Here is a 17,065-nt window from a genome sequence, read left to right on the forward strand (position 1 = left end):
GCAGGAACACACTGAACTATATTACGTTAAATGTGCACTAACGCACAGAAATATTCTGCGTTAAACGGCACATAACACACTGAAATATACTGCGTTAAACTTGCAGTAATGCACTGAACTATACTGCGTTAAATGGAGGGTAATGCACAGAAATATACAGCGTTAAACTTACAGTAATACACTGAAATATACTGCGTTAAACGTGCACTAACACACTGAAATATACTGCGTTAAAAAGAAGGTAATGCTCTGAAATATACGGCATTAAACTTGCACTAATGCACTGAAATATACTGCGTTAAACTTGCACTAACGCACAAAAATATACTGTATTAAATGGCACATAACGCACTGAAATATACGGCATTAAACTTGCAGTAGCGCACCGAACTATACTGCCTTAAACGGAAGGTAATGAACTGAAATATACAGCGTTAAACTTGCAGTAATGCACTGAAATATACTGCATTGAATGGAAGGTAATGAACTGAAATATACGGCGTTAAATGTGCACTAACGCACAAAAATATATGGCATTAAACTTGCAGTAGCGCACTGAACTATACTGCGTTAAACGGAAGGTAATGAACTGAAATTTACGGAGTTAAACTTTCAGTAATGCACTGAAATATACGGCGTTAAACGTGCACTAACGCACAAAAATATACTGCGTTAAATGACATGTAACACACTGAAATATATGGATTAAACTTAAACTAATGCACTGAAATATACTGCGTTAAACATGCAGGAATGCACAATAATATACTGCGTTAAACGGCACATAACACACTGAAATATACGGCGTTAAACTTGCAGTAATGCACTGAAATATACTGCATTAAACTTGCAGGAATGCACTGAAATACACGGCATTAAACTTGCAGGAATGCACTGAACTATATTACGTTAAATGTGCACTAACGCACAAAAATATTCTGCATTAAATGGCACGTAACACACTGAAATATACGGCATTAAACTTGCAGCAATGCACTGAACTATACTGCATTTAACAGTAGGTAACACACAGAAATATGCAGTGTTAAACTTGCAGTAATGCATTGAAATATACTGTGTTAAACGTGCACTAACGCTCAGAAATATACTGCAATAAATGGCATGTAACACACTGAAATACATGGCATTAAACTTGCAGTAATCCACTGAAATATATGGCGTTAAACGTGCACTAACGCTCAGAAATTTACTGTGTTAATTGTGCACTAACGCACAGAAATATACTGCATTGAACTGCACGTAACGCACTGAAATATACAGTGTTAAACTTGCAGTAACGCACTGGACTATACTGTGTTAAATGGAAGGTAATGCACTGAAATATACAGCATTACATTTGCAGTAATGCACTGAAATATACTGTGTTAAACGTGCACTAACACATAGAAATGTATTGCGTTAAATGGCACATAATGCACTGAAATATACGGCTTAAACTTACAGTAATGCACTGAACTATACTACATTAAACGGAAGGTAGAGCACTGAAATATACAACGTTAAACTTGCAGTAACGCACTGAGCTATACTGCGTTAAATGGCATGTAATGCACTGAAATATATACAGCATTAAACTTGCAGTAATGCACTGAAATATACAGTGTTAAACGTGCACTAACGCACAGCAATATATTGTGTTAAACAACACGTAAGACACTGAAATATACATTGTTAAACTTGCACTAACGCACTAAACTATATTGCATTAAATGGAGAGCAATGCACAAAAATATACTGTGTTAAACTTGCAGTAATGCACCGAAGTATACTGCGTTAAACGGAAGGTAAAGCACTGAAATATGCAACGTTAAACTTGCAGTAACGCACTGAGCTATACTGCGTTAAATGGCACGTAACACACTGAAATATATACAGCATTAAACTTGCAGTAATGCACTGAAATATACAGTGTTAAACGTGCACTAATGCACAGCAATATATTGTGTTAAACAGCACGTAAGACACTGAAATATACATTGTTAAACTTGCAGTAACGCACTAAACTATATTGCATTAAATGGAGAGCAATGCACAAAAATATACTGTGTTAAACTTGCAGTAATGCACTGAAGTATACTGCGTTAAACGTGCACTAACGCACATAAATATACTGTGTTAAATGGCACGTAATGCACTGAAATATACGGCGTTAAATTTGCAGTAATGCACTGAAATATACGGCAATAAACTTACAGTAACACACTGAACTATACTGCATTAAACAGAAGGTAACGCACTGAAATATATGGCGTTAAACTTGCAGTAATGCACTGAAATATACTACGTTAAACGTGCACTAACACACTGAAATATCCTGTGTTAAATGGCACATAATGCACTTAAATATAGCGTTAAACTTGCAGTAACGCACTGAAATATACTGCGTTAAATGGTCACTACACTTACGCTGACTGAACTATCACTAGATTCACACTAAAGTGACACTAAAGTTAAAATGAATTGTCACTCACTACACTCACACTGACTGAACTATCACTAGATTCACACTAAACTGAGATTGTACACTGACAATAGAATCAGAATAGCAAACTATAGCACACTGACTGTCTTATAGCACTGAACAGAGCCCTGTTCTATCTCTCTCCACGCCGATATCACACTAAAATTAGCTCCTATTGAAAGTATACTTTTATAGTGTGGGTCGGGACTAAGAGCAATGAGCCATGATTGGATAGAGTCATCATAACAGCGTCAAATCATGGCTCTGAGAGAGCTCTGTGCCCTGATTGGGCAAAGCTTTCATTGCTTAAGCCAGTCGGGGATTTCAATGCACTGTGCGTCGGAGCAGTGCATTGTGGTCATTCAGCAGGCCAAACAAATGGTCAAACGCCCTGATAATTCGAGTGTTTGCCGAACGGGCAGATAGCCAATGTTCGGCCCAAACTCAAGCTTGGGACGAAGCATTCGCCCATTCCTAGTTAATAGTAATAATAGAGGTGACTGCGCCAAGATCATACCAGTACTTTAACCTGTCCTGCTGCTATTTAATTGAGGCACCTCAACCAAAAGATTATATTAAAAAGAGCGCTGTGCACAGGCATGTGCAAAATAATAAAAGTAGTATATGTGTAACATGTGCTAAATACTAATACTATCCTTACAAACCATTATCCAATATCGACAATCTAGATACTGCTAGTAATATTCACAGAAAAAAACTTTGTATCATAAAGAAGATTTTATGCCATAAAAAACAAAAACACCAAATAAAAAGTGAAAAAATAAGTGATAGTCCCACATTCAAGTGTGTGATCTGTGAAAAAAAATTTTCAAAAGCAAAGACGAAAAACAAAAACCTTCAAACTCATTAATGTATCAAATTCCTCTCAATAGTCCAATCATATTAAATCACATATACTGTATGTCCAATTTCATGCGTGGTCTCAAAAACATTTCTAAGTGCAACTTAATAGTGTGCTTTTCCTCTTCTTGTATACTACCACCACACCAAATGAATAATCCGCCACCACTTATTATCGAGATCACTGACTGATAATAATGGCTGGTAATGGTAAACCAGCAAGCAGGGGTTTTCTATGACAGGGTGCAATCATCTGCAGATCTATAGTTAATCTTCCCTGTAAGAGAAAACACCTGTTTGCTGGTTTACCATTACCAGACATTATTATCAGTGAGTGATCTCCATCATAAGTGGTGGCAAATTATTCACTTGGTGTGGTGGTAGTATACAAGAAGTAGGAAAGCATAATATTAAGTTGCACTTAGAAATCTTTTTGAGACCACACATGGAATTGGACATATACAGTATGTGATTTAATATGAACGATTGGACTATTGAGAGGAATTTTTTGACACATTAATGAGTTTGAATATTTTTGGGGTTTTTGTCTTTTGTCTTAGCTTTTGAAAAAAAAAAAAATCACAGATCACACACTTGAATGTGGGACTATTGCTATTTTTTTCACTTTTTGTTCGTTTTTTTTGTTTTTTATGACATAAAGTCTTCTTTATGATACAAAGTTTTTTACTGTGAATATTACTAGCACAGTCTAGATTGCAGATATTGGATAATGCACCAGTTCATACATTAATTGGTGCGCCGGAAAAGTCATTAATTGAATGTACGAACCAGCGCAAATTGAAGCGCAAATGATGATAATAAATATCCGCATATGTAAACTGCAACTGGCGCTAGGGTAACTGCGGTTTTCTCATTGATAATAGCGCACGCCCAATACAATTTGTTAATTTTATCTCATTGGATGTGTCTTGTTAGGCAATTAGTAGATGTACTCAGTTACTTAACTCTTTTGATGCTAATATCATTCTTATCACTTCTAATATATATTTGTAATGTGTTTTTTTTCTTTTCTTACCCAAATATTTCAATACATTACAGAGAACAAAGAAGTGTTTCTAAACCCAATAAATTAATATTTTCAGATCTTGAACTTTATAGGTGACCATACACTGCAATCAGTTAGATCTTAAATAAATTAGATTTAGTGCAAGAGCCTGTTTTATTTCCTATATTTTGAATTAATTATTCAAGTGCGTCTTCCTATCACCTATTTTGCTTAAATATCGTGTTGTAGAGATTGGCCAATCAGATTATATAGTGCATGACCATCTTAAGTGCCAAATTTGAAATGTAGATGTGCCATGACACACTTGTATTTTCCAAATGATCTTTCTTGGGCATTATACAAGACACATGAAAAAACACCTTTTTTCCCAAACATGAATAGAGAGGGTTGCCTCAATCAGTTAGATCTAGAAGTAGGGGTGGGTACTATCATCCTTTGAAGTCAACTATTGAAGAAAAACACCTGGGACTGCTCCAAGCATGCCCCGGGTTAGAAAGGAATTAGAACTATCACGGTGCCCATAGATAAAGCAGGGGATTGTGTTAAAATAAACAATTTATTTAAGAAAAAGACATGATTAAAAGCAATTTTACATATATTGATAAACAGTTAATTACAACTGTACATGGTAAATACAAATGGTTCCAAAGGAACAGGTGAACCCCATTGGTAGTAAGGGGAGCTGAGATGTCTTGACGTGGTCCTCCACATGTTTCGCGACTGTAGTCGCTTCCTCAGGAGGAGTCAATTACACCATCTATAAAGTAAGTACATTCTCAAAGTTACATATTCAAAAATCATTTAAGTATTTAATGACAAAAAATAAAAATAAACAAAACTATATACAGTAGAACACACATAGTATGAATGTTGAGGTTCCTATTTGTTCATGTGTTGTTTACAATAGGGACCAGCGGAGCACAAAGCAGCACCTAAGGTAATCCCCCCACGGCGGACACGGGAGACCCTTGGGAGCATGAATATTCTTTTTTTAAAGAGGAGGAATAAAATAAAGTAATAATATATAAAGGTAGTCGCCCGTAGGCAGCTACAACAAAGTGATAGTCCATTGGAAACAGGGTGGGGAACCATAGATAGAAGATAACGGTTAAGAAAAAATGAAGAATAGAGAAAAAATAAAAAAATAAAAAAAAATGAGGGGGGGGGGGGGGAGTAGGAGGGAAGAGAAAGTGAAAGGAAGAAAATGGAAGGAAAAGGGGGGAAACACAGATAAGAAGGGGAGGAAACAAAAGAAGGTGTGGGGAAGGCAGGAAGGGGAAAGGAGGAAAGAAAAAGGGGGGGGGGAGAGGAGAAGGAGAGCGGGGGGTTGGGGGTGGAAAGAGGAAGAGGAGAATAAAGGGGAAAAAAAGGGGGGTAGGAGGGGGAGGGGGGAAGGAAAGGGGGAGGGGAGGGGGAGGGAGACCAGAGAGAAGGGAGAAAAAAGGGAAAAAAACAGGGGAAGAAAAAAAGGAAAATTAGGAATGGAAAGACCAAGAGAGAAAGAAGAAGGAAAAAAGGAAAGGGGGGTATGGGGGAGGGAGAAGTTGGGGGGGGGGAAGAGGGGGGAAAAGGGGGGAGGGAAAGGAAAGAAAAGTGGAGTGCAAGAAGGACCGAGATAGAGGAGAAGGGGAATGAGTAAATGGTCCAAACCCACCTAATATGTCAATAGAGTGTATAAAAACCTGGCGGTCACAGGCAGAGGGCTGATGGCAGTATCATTCCATCAGTGCAAGGCTAAATATTCCGTTGAGTAGGGGCTGTATTCAATATTCCAGCTGGATCTAATGATAGCCAAATCAGAGCCCCTGGAAAAATAATAAACATATATATGCATGAGAGCAAGGTTCGTGCACCAAACTGAGCACTTCATCCAGAAGCACAGAGTAGAATGTGTGGGGTTTTAAGTCTGCAGCAGCAACCCTCACCCCTTGGGAGGTATTGCCGATAGGTATGCAGACTTCCCATCTCAGTAGATAGTTAGAGTGATAAAGTGAACCTTACCATGAGTAGCCTTGAGTCCTGAGTGCCCCTGGGTTACAGCCCTCTAGATGAAGACCGCTGTAAGTGCTCTTAAGTAGCTCCAACCCAGCCCACACCATTAGGCCAGCTAAACGCCGGCGTATGACGTCACTGGGTCTGTCTCTCCACACTGTGCATGCACGATTTACCCACACACGTGTGACCAACTGGGCAGACATCCCAATGAAATTGAGGACACTCCTCCATCCTGGAGAAATGCATGCCCACCATAGGGGAAAAAAACACCTCACGCTGCAGTGGTCATACTCCCATGGAGCAACACAAGAACCAGGAAGTAAACAGAGATACACCAATGAGTTATGTATCGGGCGGTGACAGCACTGTAAGCATACACTGCAGTCAGAATTAAGACACCAGCACATAGCTAAGGAAATGCACAAAAAGTGAAAATGTATACAGTATTACTCCTGTCATACTCTCACCACATGGAGTCACATATGGCATTGGTTATGCAAATTCTAAGTAAAGAGTGAGCAAAAATCAATATACAACATCCAATAAGGATTAGACAATAGACATAATACAAGTCAAAATATCACCAATACAGTTAGGTATAGAGCAATATGGGGGGGAGAGGGGGGAGGGGGAAAGAGAAAAGGGGGGAGAGGGGAGGGTGGAGAAAGGGGGAAAGGGGGGAGAGAAAGGGATCGGTTAGTTGTTGAAACAGGCTAGGTGATGGATTTATAAAAATGATTTGTAGGAATGAACTTCATTCAGGCCTGGGGGTATGTGGGCGTTGAGTCACTCGATCCAGATGGTTTTATGTCGATCGATCCCAATCACCCCCCACAGGTTTTCTGGAAGCCCAATGGGCCTGCGAGGACCTACCCGATAGTGGCTGTGACCAATTCAATTTACATTTTACCTTCAGTTATGACCATAACACCATTCCCTTCCTTGACTTAAGGATCATCAAAGACCCTACTGGCCAAATAGGAACAGATCTATATTGCAAGCCCTCAGCAGGTAACACTCTGCTCCACGCTTCGAGTGCACATCTCCGCCCCCTGGTATGCAGCACACCATATGCTCAACACTTTAGGCTAGCATGGGGCTACACTCGGACCAATCTCAGAAAGGCCTTTAATAAGGCCTTGCATGGACTAGATTGTTTCTTTTGTATGGCCCCCCTCATGTAAAACAACCAGAAACCGTTAAAATGGTCACTAAATTCTCTGTCCATCACAATTAACTACGTAATCTATTGTCAGATCACTGGCATTTGCTAACAGACCACCATATTTTGGGGGAATATGTGAGACCCAACCCGAAACTGGTGTTTCGGAGAGCAACCTCACTAAGAGCTAGACTTACCAGCAGCAACTACTGGGTAGGGACTCTCAGGCCCATTGGCCCCCGCCGCAGCTTTCATTGTGGCCACTGTCCACGCTGCCCGTGGGTGCAGGAGGGTACAACTTTTATACTCCCAAATGGAGAACTTTTCTCCTCTCCCACACACGCCAACTATGGTACGAGGGGAGTAATATACCTTATGATCTGTACATGCAAGGCATTTTATGTAGGAAAGACTATTAGAGACCTACGGCAGAGAATTGTTGACCATCTGTATTATTCATCAAATGGTAAGCTTACCACGATAGGCCACCATATTGGCCTACATCATAGATACCAGTCAGAAGTGGTCAAATTCATAGTTTTTGAGGTGATTCCAGAAGACCTGCGGGGGGTGATTAGGATCGATCAATCCTAAGACGTGAAAACTTCTGGATCGAGTGACTCAACGCCCACATACCCCTGAATGAAGTTCATTCCAACTAATCATTTTTATAAATACCTCACCTAGCCTATTTCAACAACTAACCAATCCCTTTCTCTCCCCCCTTTCCCCTTCCCCCTTTTCTTTCCTCCCTTTTCTCCCTCCCTCCCCCCCATATTGCTCTATACCTAACTGTATTGGCAAAGTTTTGAATTGTATTATGTCTATTCCTTATTGGATGTTGTATATTGATTTTTGCTCACTCTTTACCTAGGATTCGCATTACCAATGCCATATGTGACTCCAAGTGGTGAGAGTATGATAGGAGTAATACTGTATATATTTTCACTTTTTGTGTATTTCCTTAGCTATGTGATGGTGTTTCAATTCTGACTGCAGTGTATGTTTGCAGTGCTGTCACCACCCGATACATAACTCATTGGTGTATCTCTGTTTACTTCCTGGTTCTTGTGTTGCTCCATGGGACCTAAGTATGACCACTGCAGCGTGAGGTGTTTTTTCCCCCTATGGCAGGCATACATCTCTCTGGGATGGAGGAGTGTCCTCAATTTCATTGGGAGCTCTCTCCCCCCCACCACAGGTGATGCCAATCCAGGCCGCCTCCCCAATTGGTCACACGTGTGCGGGTAAATCGAGCATGCGCAGTGTGGAGAGACAGACCCGGTGATGTCACATGCTGGCGTTTAGCCGGCTTAATAGCGTGGGCCGGTGTTCTGCCATATAGTGTCCTCGTATCAGATAGTGTCCGCCTCGTACTGCGCAGGCGCAGCGCCTGCGCAGTACGGAGGAGCAGGAGATGCCGAAAATGCCCGAAGTTGATCAGCTGACCATCAGCTGTACACGGCGCTCGGGCACTTGTTAGCGATGGCAGTGTAAGAGGGCCCCTCGCGGGCTCGCTTCGCTCGCCACGCTTCGGGCACGGCCTCGCTGCGCTCGGCAAATATTTATTCTAACTCTATGTCCACTTGGATAGTAGGGAATGATCCTGGACATAGGGTAAGAATAAATGCGCAGGCGCCGTGTACAGCTGATGATCAGCTGTTGAACTTCGGAGACTTTCGGCGTCTCTTTTGTCCTCCGTACTGCGCCTGCGCAGTACAGGGAGGACACTATATGATAGGGGACTGAATTCGATAAGACACCGGGTTGGAGGTACTTAAGGGCACTTTCTTCATCTAGACGGCAGTAACCCAGAGGCACTCAGGACTCAAGGCTACTCATGGTAAGGTTCACTTTATCACCCTAACTACCTACTTTGATGGGAAGTCTGCATACCTATCGGCAGCACCTCCCAAGTGGTGAGGGTTGCTGCTGCAGACTAAAAACCCCACACATCCTACTCTGTGCTTCTGGATGAAGTGCTCAGTTTGGTGCAAGAACCTTGCTCTCATGCATATATATGTTTATTATTTTTCCAGGGGCTCTGATTTGGCTATCATTAGATCCTTCTGGAATATTGAATACAGCCTCTACCCAACGGAATATTTACCCTTGCACTGATGGAATGATACTGCCATCAGCCCTCTGCCCCTGACCCCCAGGTTTTTATACACTATATTGACTTATTAGGTGAGTTTGGACCATTTACTCATTCCCCTTCTCCTCTATCTTGATCCTTCTTGCACTCCACTTTTCTTTCCTTACCCTCCCCCCTTCCCCCCGCTTCCTCCCCCCCTCCCCTCTTCTCCCCCCCCCCATAATGCTCTATACCTAACTGTATTGGCAACATTTTGAATTGTATTATGTCTATTCCTTATTGGATGTTGTATATTGATTTTTGCTCACTCTTTACTTAGGATTTGCATAACAAATGCCATATGCGACTCCACGTGGTGAGAGTATGATAGGAGTAATACTGTATATATTTTCACTTTTTGTGTATTTCCTTAGCTATGTGCTGATGTCTCCATGCTGACTGCAGTGTATGTTTACAGTGCTGTCACCGCCCGATACATAACTCATTGGTGCATCTCTGTTTACTTCCTGGTTCTTCATGGGACCTAAGTATGACTACTGCAGCGTGAGGTGTTTTTTCCCTCTATGGCGGGCATGCATCTCTCTGGGATGGAGGAGTGTCTTCAATTTTATTGGGAGCTCTCTCCCCTCCTACCACAGGCGATGCCAATCAAGGCCGCCTCCCCAATTGGTCACATGTGTGTGGATAAATTGCGCATGCGCAGTGTGGAGAGACAGACCCAGTGATGTCATACGCCAGCATTTAGCCAGCCTAATGGCGTGGGCCAGGTTGGAGATACTTAAGGGCACTTTCTTCATCTAGACGGTGGTAACCCAGAGGCACTCAGGACTCAAGGCTACTCATGGTAAGGTTCACTTTATCACCCTAACTACCTATTGTGTTGGGAAGTCTGCATACCTATCGGCAGCACCTCCCAAGTGGTGAGGGTTGCTGCTGCAGACTCAAAACCCCATACATCCTACTCTGTGCTTCTGGATGAAGTGCTCAGTTTGGTGCAAGAACCTTGCTCTCATGCATATATATGTTTATTATTTTTCCAGGGGCTCTGATTTGGCTATCATTAGATCCATCTGGAATATTGAATACAGCCTCTACCCAACAGAATATTTAGCCTTGCACTGATGGATTGATACTGCCATCAGCCCTCTGCCTGTGACCCCCAGGTTTTTATACACTCTATTGACATATTAGGTGGGTTTGGACCATTTACTCATTCCCCTTCTCCTCTATCTCGGTCCTTCTTGCACTCCACTTTTCTTTCCTTTCCCTTCCCCCCCCCCAAACTTCTCCCTCCCCCATACCCCCTTCCCTTTTTTCCTCCTTCTTTCACTCTTGGTCTTTGCATTCCTAATTTTCCTTTTTTTCTTCCCCTATTTTTCTCTCTTTTTTCTCCCTTCTCTCTGGTCTCGCCCCACCCCCTTTCCTTTCCCTCCCCCCTCCCCCTCCTGCCCCTTTTTTCCCCCCTTATTCTCCTCTTCCTCTTTACAACCCCGCTCTCCTTCTCCTCTTTTCCCCCTCCCCCTTTTTCTTTCCTCCTTTCCCCCTCCTTCCTCCTTTCTACCCCCTCCTTCTTTTCTTTCCTCCCCTTCTTATCTCTGTTCCCCCTTTTCTTTTTTCCCCTTTTCCTTCCCCTTTCTTCCTTTCACTTTCTCTCCTGTCCTTTCCCTTCTTTTCTTCTTCCCCCTTCATTTTTTTTAATTCTCTATTCTTCATTTTTTATTATCCTGTATCTTCTATCTATGGTTCCCCACCCTGTTTCCAATGGACTATCACTTTGTTGTAGCGACTACCTTTATATATTATTACTTTTTTTAATTAATTAGTCTTCTTTAAAATAAGAATATCCATGCCCTCAAGTGTCTCCTGTGTCCGCCATGGGGGGATTACCTTCGGGTACCTCAATATGTGCTGCTTTGTGATTTGATGGTCCCCATTGGTAAGCAACACACAAACAAATAGGAACCTCAAAATTCATACTATGTGTGTTCTACTGTATATAGTTTTGTTTGTTTTTATTTTTTGTCATTAAATATTTAAATGATTTTTGAATATGTAACTATGAGAATGTACTTACCTTATAGATGGTGTAATTGACTCCTCCTGATGAAGCGACTACATGTAGAGGACCACGTCAAGACATACATCTCAGCTCCCCTTACTACCAATGGGGTTCATCTGTTCCTTTGGAACCATTTGTATTTACTATGTACAGTTGTAATGAACTGTTTATCAATTTATATACAATTGCTTTTAATCATGTCTTTTTCTTAAATGAATTGTTAATTTTGTTACAATTAACAGTGAGCAGGGCATGGTGGTGGGATCAAATTGGCAGCAGTACAAGCAACTTCCTGGAGGGGCATGATGTCATTCCTGTGTGCTGACCACCGCTTCCGGCAACCAGATATGTGCCATGGGTACATACCTCTGCGCGCACAGCAGTTGCGCATCTCACATACACAGTGTAGATATTTACCAGAACACCAAGGATCGGCACAAAGTGGCGTCCAAACGGGTAGTTTATTGCATGATCATAACACAGGAAAGGTACAACGTTTCGGAGTCACATAGAACCCCTTCGTCAAGCTGCAGGAAGCCAATTTTTATGGAAATTAATAGTAAAGCAGATGCAGATTTCCAGGGCTGGACTGACAAATGTTTATAGTGAAAGGCAACTGGTGTTTTCTATTAAACAAGGTCTAAATGAGCCATTGACATGCATCACAGTTGAAGGAATGTGTCTTTGAAAAGTTAAACTAAATTAAATCCTTTCTTATTTTTGCTTGGGATTAGATTTCAGAGGGATTAGAAGTCTTGTCAGTTTTTGGGGATGTCTGCACCCCTGATAGGGTGAAGACACCTCCCAAATTTTGCCAGTTTCTCCTTCAAATTTATTCACTTCCTGTCACATAGCCAAACAGGAAGTGAGGGTAAAACCCTACCAATGTATTTCCTTGGAGACACACAGGTTAATCTAAATAGCTTCTCCATTAGGGAAATTGCACTCTAGCATTTTGCTGTGTACACCCCTAATTATTAGGTATCTTAGACTTTGGGGTTTATTTACTAGGCAAATCCACTTTGCACTACAAGTGTACTTGGAAGTGCAGTTGCTGGAGATCCGAGGGGGACATGCAAGGAAAATTAAAAAAACTGCATCTTTGCTTCTACATGATTGAATAGTAAAATAACCAGTGATTCCCCTCAGATTTACAGCGAGTACACTTATATTGTAGAGTGGATTTGCCTTTAATAAATCCCCAAATACCTAATAATTTGGGGTGTACGCAACAAAGTGCTAGAGTGCAATTTTCTTAATGGGGACACTAGTTAGATTGACCTGTGTGTCCCCAATGAAAGACATTGGTAGGGTTTTGACCCTCACTTCCTGTTTGGCTATGTGACAGGAAATGAAGCCAATTTTCCAAAAGGGACACAAAGCCCAACCTAAAAAAGACAAACAGGGGTTCTAACACTCACTTGGTTACCCTCAAATGCTCACAATTACAATAGGAGGGGGATGTGAAATGCATTACTTGGATTGAGCTTGCATCTGTAAAACAAATTAATAACAAAACACATAAAACATAACAGTTTGCTACAAATTTTAATGGTCAAGAAAAGCAAAAAACACATGTATGTTAATTTGAGACACTAACAGAATAACCATTTTGCAGAGGAAAATAACAGGAGTTAAAAGGACTGCGCCCACAAACGGACAGTCTCTTAAGGATTTAAATATTTAGTATTCACAATAGCTTGAGGAAGATTTTGCAAAATAATGCAGCACAGACAATTAAATCAGAGTGAATCTAACAACCTACAAACAATACAGATTGACAACATCAAAAATATTTCAGTGAAAAATATCCCCCCCCCCCCAAAAAAAAAACAAAAGTAAAAAATACTTGCTCTAAAACACATCTGTTTTACAAAGACATAACAAACAAAATACAATTGGTACAAACTCTATAAGGACACCCAAATGTACTCTCTTGACACACATGCACGCGCACACACATGCCTCTTTTCAGGCCATGGTAAAGAATGCTATCTGCAAGCTTTATATAACATAGGTATGTGTGCTATTGAGGTAATTGAAAACACATGCACAGTCCACGAAACACACAAAATGCAAGTTCACCTAATGTAGAGACAAAACTTCAAAGTGGGTACACCTGTTAAGGATGTCCTTAAATTACTAACCCAAAAAAACACACTTCCTGAGCATGCCCAGAAAAATCCAAGTGCTGTTCACACAAAAAGTACAAAAAAAAAACAAAGTCCCTGAGCATGCCCAGAACAACACAAATGCAGCTAGCACAAAATAAGTCACCCCCTGTCTAAAATTAAGCACATGATTCAGCATGCTACAAAATTACAGATGGGACAAACCCCCCCCCCCCGGTCCAGGGGGGAAACAAAGAGCCTAACATGGGCAAAAGTTTTACAACAAATATCATTGCAGTATATGGGAACTGACTTGTTAAGTTTGCGAGTCCCCACTTGGCTGGCTTATATTCTAGTTATTGGCCTTAAAATGGGTATGGGGCCCAGGTCCCACCCTGAGGGATATATATCAATGTCACCAATTTGGACAACCCCAAAAACAAAACAAGGAGAAGTGCCTTTAAAAATGCTAAATTGTTTAAAAGCTAGTAACTTGGGGGGAGGGGCTTACTCTGCCTGTAAAGTGGTGCATTTGTAGCTTGTATCTAAAATGCTGCTTCAAAGATGTACAGCTTTAGGGAAAACTTACAAATCTACATTGCAGCTGCAAGATTTTAACCCAAAAAAACAGCCTGTCCCCCCCAATACATACAAGGCCATTTTGGGTCTGTTAAGGTTTAAAATGAGAACCCTGACATGAAAAACACCAGCCCAAACTAAAAAAATATTGTGCCCCTCCCACACACTAACAAACCCCTAGCCAAACACACAGCAAGCCAGCCCATGAAAGGGGGTGGATGCTTGGGGGCAGGAGGGGCTTGGGCACCCCAAAAGTCAACCACCTTGTTCCCATATTCAGGGGGACAAGGGCCTCTTCCACACAACCCTAGGATGGGGTTGTGGGGGGCTGCAGAAAGGGGGGCTTTATGGAATGTGGAAAACCCCTTTAAACTAGTGGGTACAATATGCTTTGTGGTTGGTATTGGGCTGAGCCCAACATGCCCCAAAGGCAGCCAGCTATGTTGAGTGCATGTGGCCTTGTATGGTTCAGGAGGGGGTTGGGCGATTGCTCTTCTCGCCCCTTTCCTAGCTGGCCCTGTTGTATACTTTGAAGAAGGATGTAGTTTGAATTGATGAATGCATCTCACAGCCTTTTGAGAATAGAGTGGAGTGTGGAGTTCCCCTTTAAAAGCAAAAGTTAGCCCATGGAAATCCAAGGGGTTAGAGGGGGGAGAAAAGAGCATTGGAGAATGGAGTGTGGAGTTCCCCTTTAATAGCAAAAGTTATCCCATGGAAATTCAAGGGTTTGGGGGGGGACAAGAGCATTGGAGAATGGAGTTTGAAGCTCCCCTTTAACTGCTTCAATACAGGGCATTTTCACCCCCTTCCTTCCCAGACCAATTTTTAATTTTCAGCACTGTCGCACTTTAGACGACAAGTGCGCGGTCATGCGACGTTGTACCCAAACAAAATTGACGTCCTTTTTTCCCCACAAATAGAGCTTTCTTTTGGTGGTATTTGATCACCTCTGCGGTTTTTATTTTTTGCGCTATAAACAAAAGAAGAGCGACAATTTTGAAAAAAACAATATTGTTTACTTTTTGCTATAATAAAAATCCCCATTTAAAAAAAAAAAAAAAAAAAATCCTCAGTTTAGGCCGATATGTATTCTTCTACATATTTTTGGTAAAAAAAAATCGCAATAAGCGTATATTGATTGGTTTGTGCAAAAGTTATAGTTTCTACAAAATACGGGATAGATTTATGGCATTTTAAAAATGTTTTATTTATTTATTTTTTTTACTAGTAATAGCGACGATCTGCGATTTTTTTCGTGACTGCGACATTATGGTGGACACATCGGACACTTTTGACACATTTTTGGGACCATTCACATTTATACAGCGATCAATGCTATAAAATTGCATTGATTACTGTATAAATGTGACAGGCAGGGAAGGGGTTAACCACTAGGGGGAGATGAGGGGTTAAATGTTTTTCCTAACTGTAGGGGGAGGGGACTCACAAGGGGAGGAGACCAATCGGTGTTCCTCTGTACTGGGAACACAGATCGGTCTCCTCTCACCTGACAGGACGTGGATCTGTGTGTTTACACACACAGATCCACAGTCCTGCTCGGTTAACGGGCAATTGCGGGTGGCCGGCGGACATCGCGGCCGCCAGGCACACGCACTGGGTCCCGAGCAACGTGGCGGGCGAGCGCCCCCTAGACGGCTGGGAAGCCCAGGACGTCATATGACGGCTGCCCAGGATGGGAGATCCCATCTGCGGCCGTCATTTGACTATGGGCGAGTATTGAAGCGTTTAAAAGCAAAAGTTAGCCCATGGAAATCCAAGGGCTTAACATTTACTAAGATTTTGGCCGTGCAGTGAACAAACGTGTGTGAACGAGTGCAACAGCCACTTGCGCATGCACACTTCTTACATTGATCTCACACAGTTCTAAATGTACTTGCAGGTGCAGCAGGCTTTCTCTGCTATACTGCTTACTGCTTACTTTCTCATTCTATTTTGGGCATAATTGTTACTTGGGCAGTTGTTACTAAACTTCCTCACATCACCCCACAATATTGGCACCTCCATCTTCTGTCAATATTGATTTGGGGATGCCGTACACCATGTCCATAGTGGTGCACAGATTGCATACCATTTCGTAAATATGGAAATGTGTGTTGCACCTCGCTGTGCGCCTTTACTGAATAGCGTGCGGCTTTTGTAAATCACCCCCATAGTCTTCTTTATGATACAAAGTTTTTTTCTGTGAATATTACTAGCACTGTATAGATTGGCAGTATAGGAAAATGGTTTATAAGGATAATATTAGTATTTAGCACATGTTACACATACTGTATACTACTTTAATTATTTTGCACGCACCTGCGCTTTTTTTTTATAATATGCAATAGGAGTTGTTGCAAATGATGGACATGCTTTAGGAGACAATTATAAACTGGAGATACATTGCAAAGTACTGCTGGAGATCACTGCTTTTACAGTCCCTTTACAAATTAATGCTTTATCATGTGTGTTTCCTAGACCTCCCTTAAAAAAATATTTGTGCCCCATTTGATCCAATATATGATTATAGGGGGAACAAAAAAACATAAAAAGAGTAAAAGGATGGACAGCACAGAAAAAAGTAAAGTAGTGTGAAAAAAATAAATTTAACTACTGCAAGCCAAACTAGGGGAGTGTTATCATCCATGTAATGTTTATTGTTTTGCCATCTATGTCTCATCTTTGTCCCAT

General features: G+C 41.4%; 1 protein-coding gene across 1 annotated transcript in view; it reads right to left on the reverse strand.

The window, feature by feature from the left end:
• LOC141128842 (acetylserotonin O-methyltransferase-like) overlaps positions 1-17,065 on the reverse strand; it is a 153,991-nt gene that overhangs the window by 54,069 nt on the left and 82,857 nt on the right. The window lies entirely within an intron of this gene.

This window comes from Aquarana catesbeiana, linkage group LG02 (genome assembly GCF_042186555.1).
Source record: "Aquarana catesbeiana isolate 2022-GZ linkage group LG02, ASM4218655v1, whole genome shotgun sequence".
In the NCBI taxonomy this organism is placed as follows: Eukaryota; Metazoa; Chordata; class Amphibia; order Anura; family Ranidae; genus Aquarana; species Aquarana catesbeiana.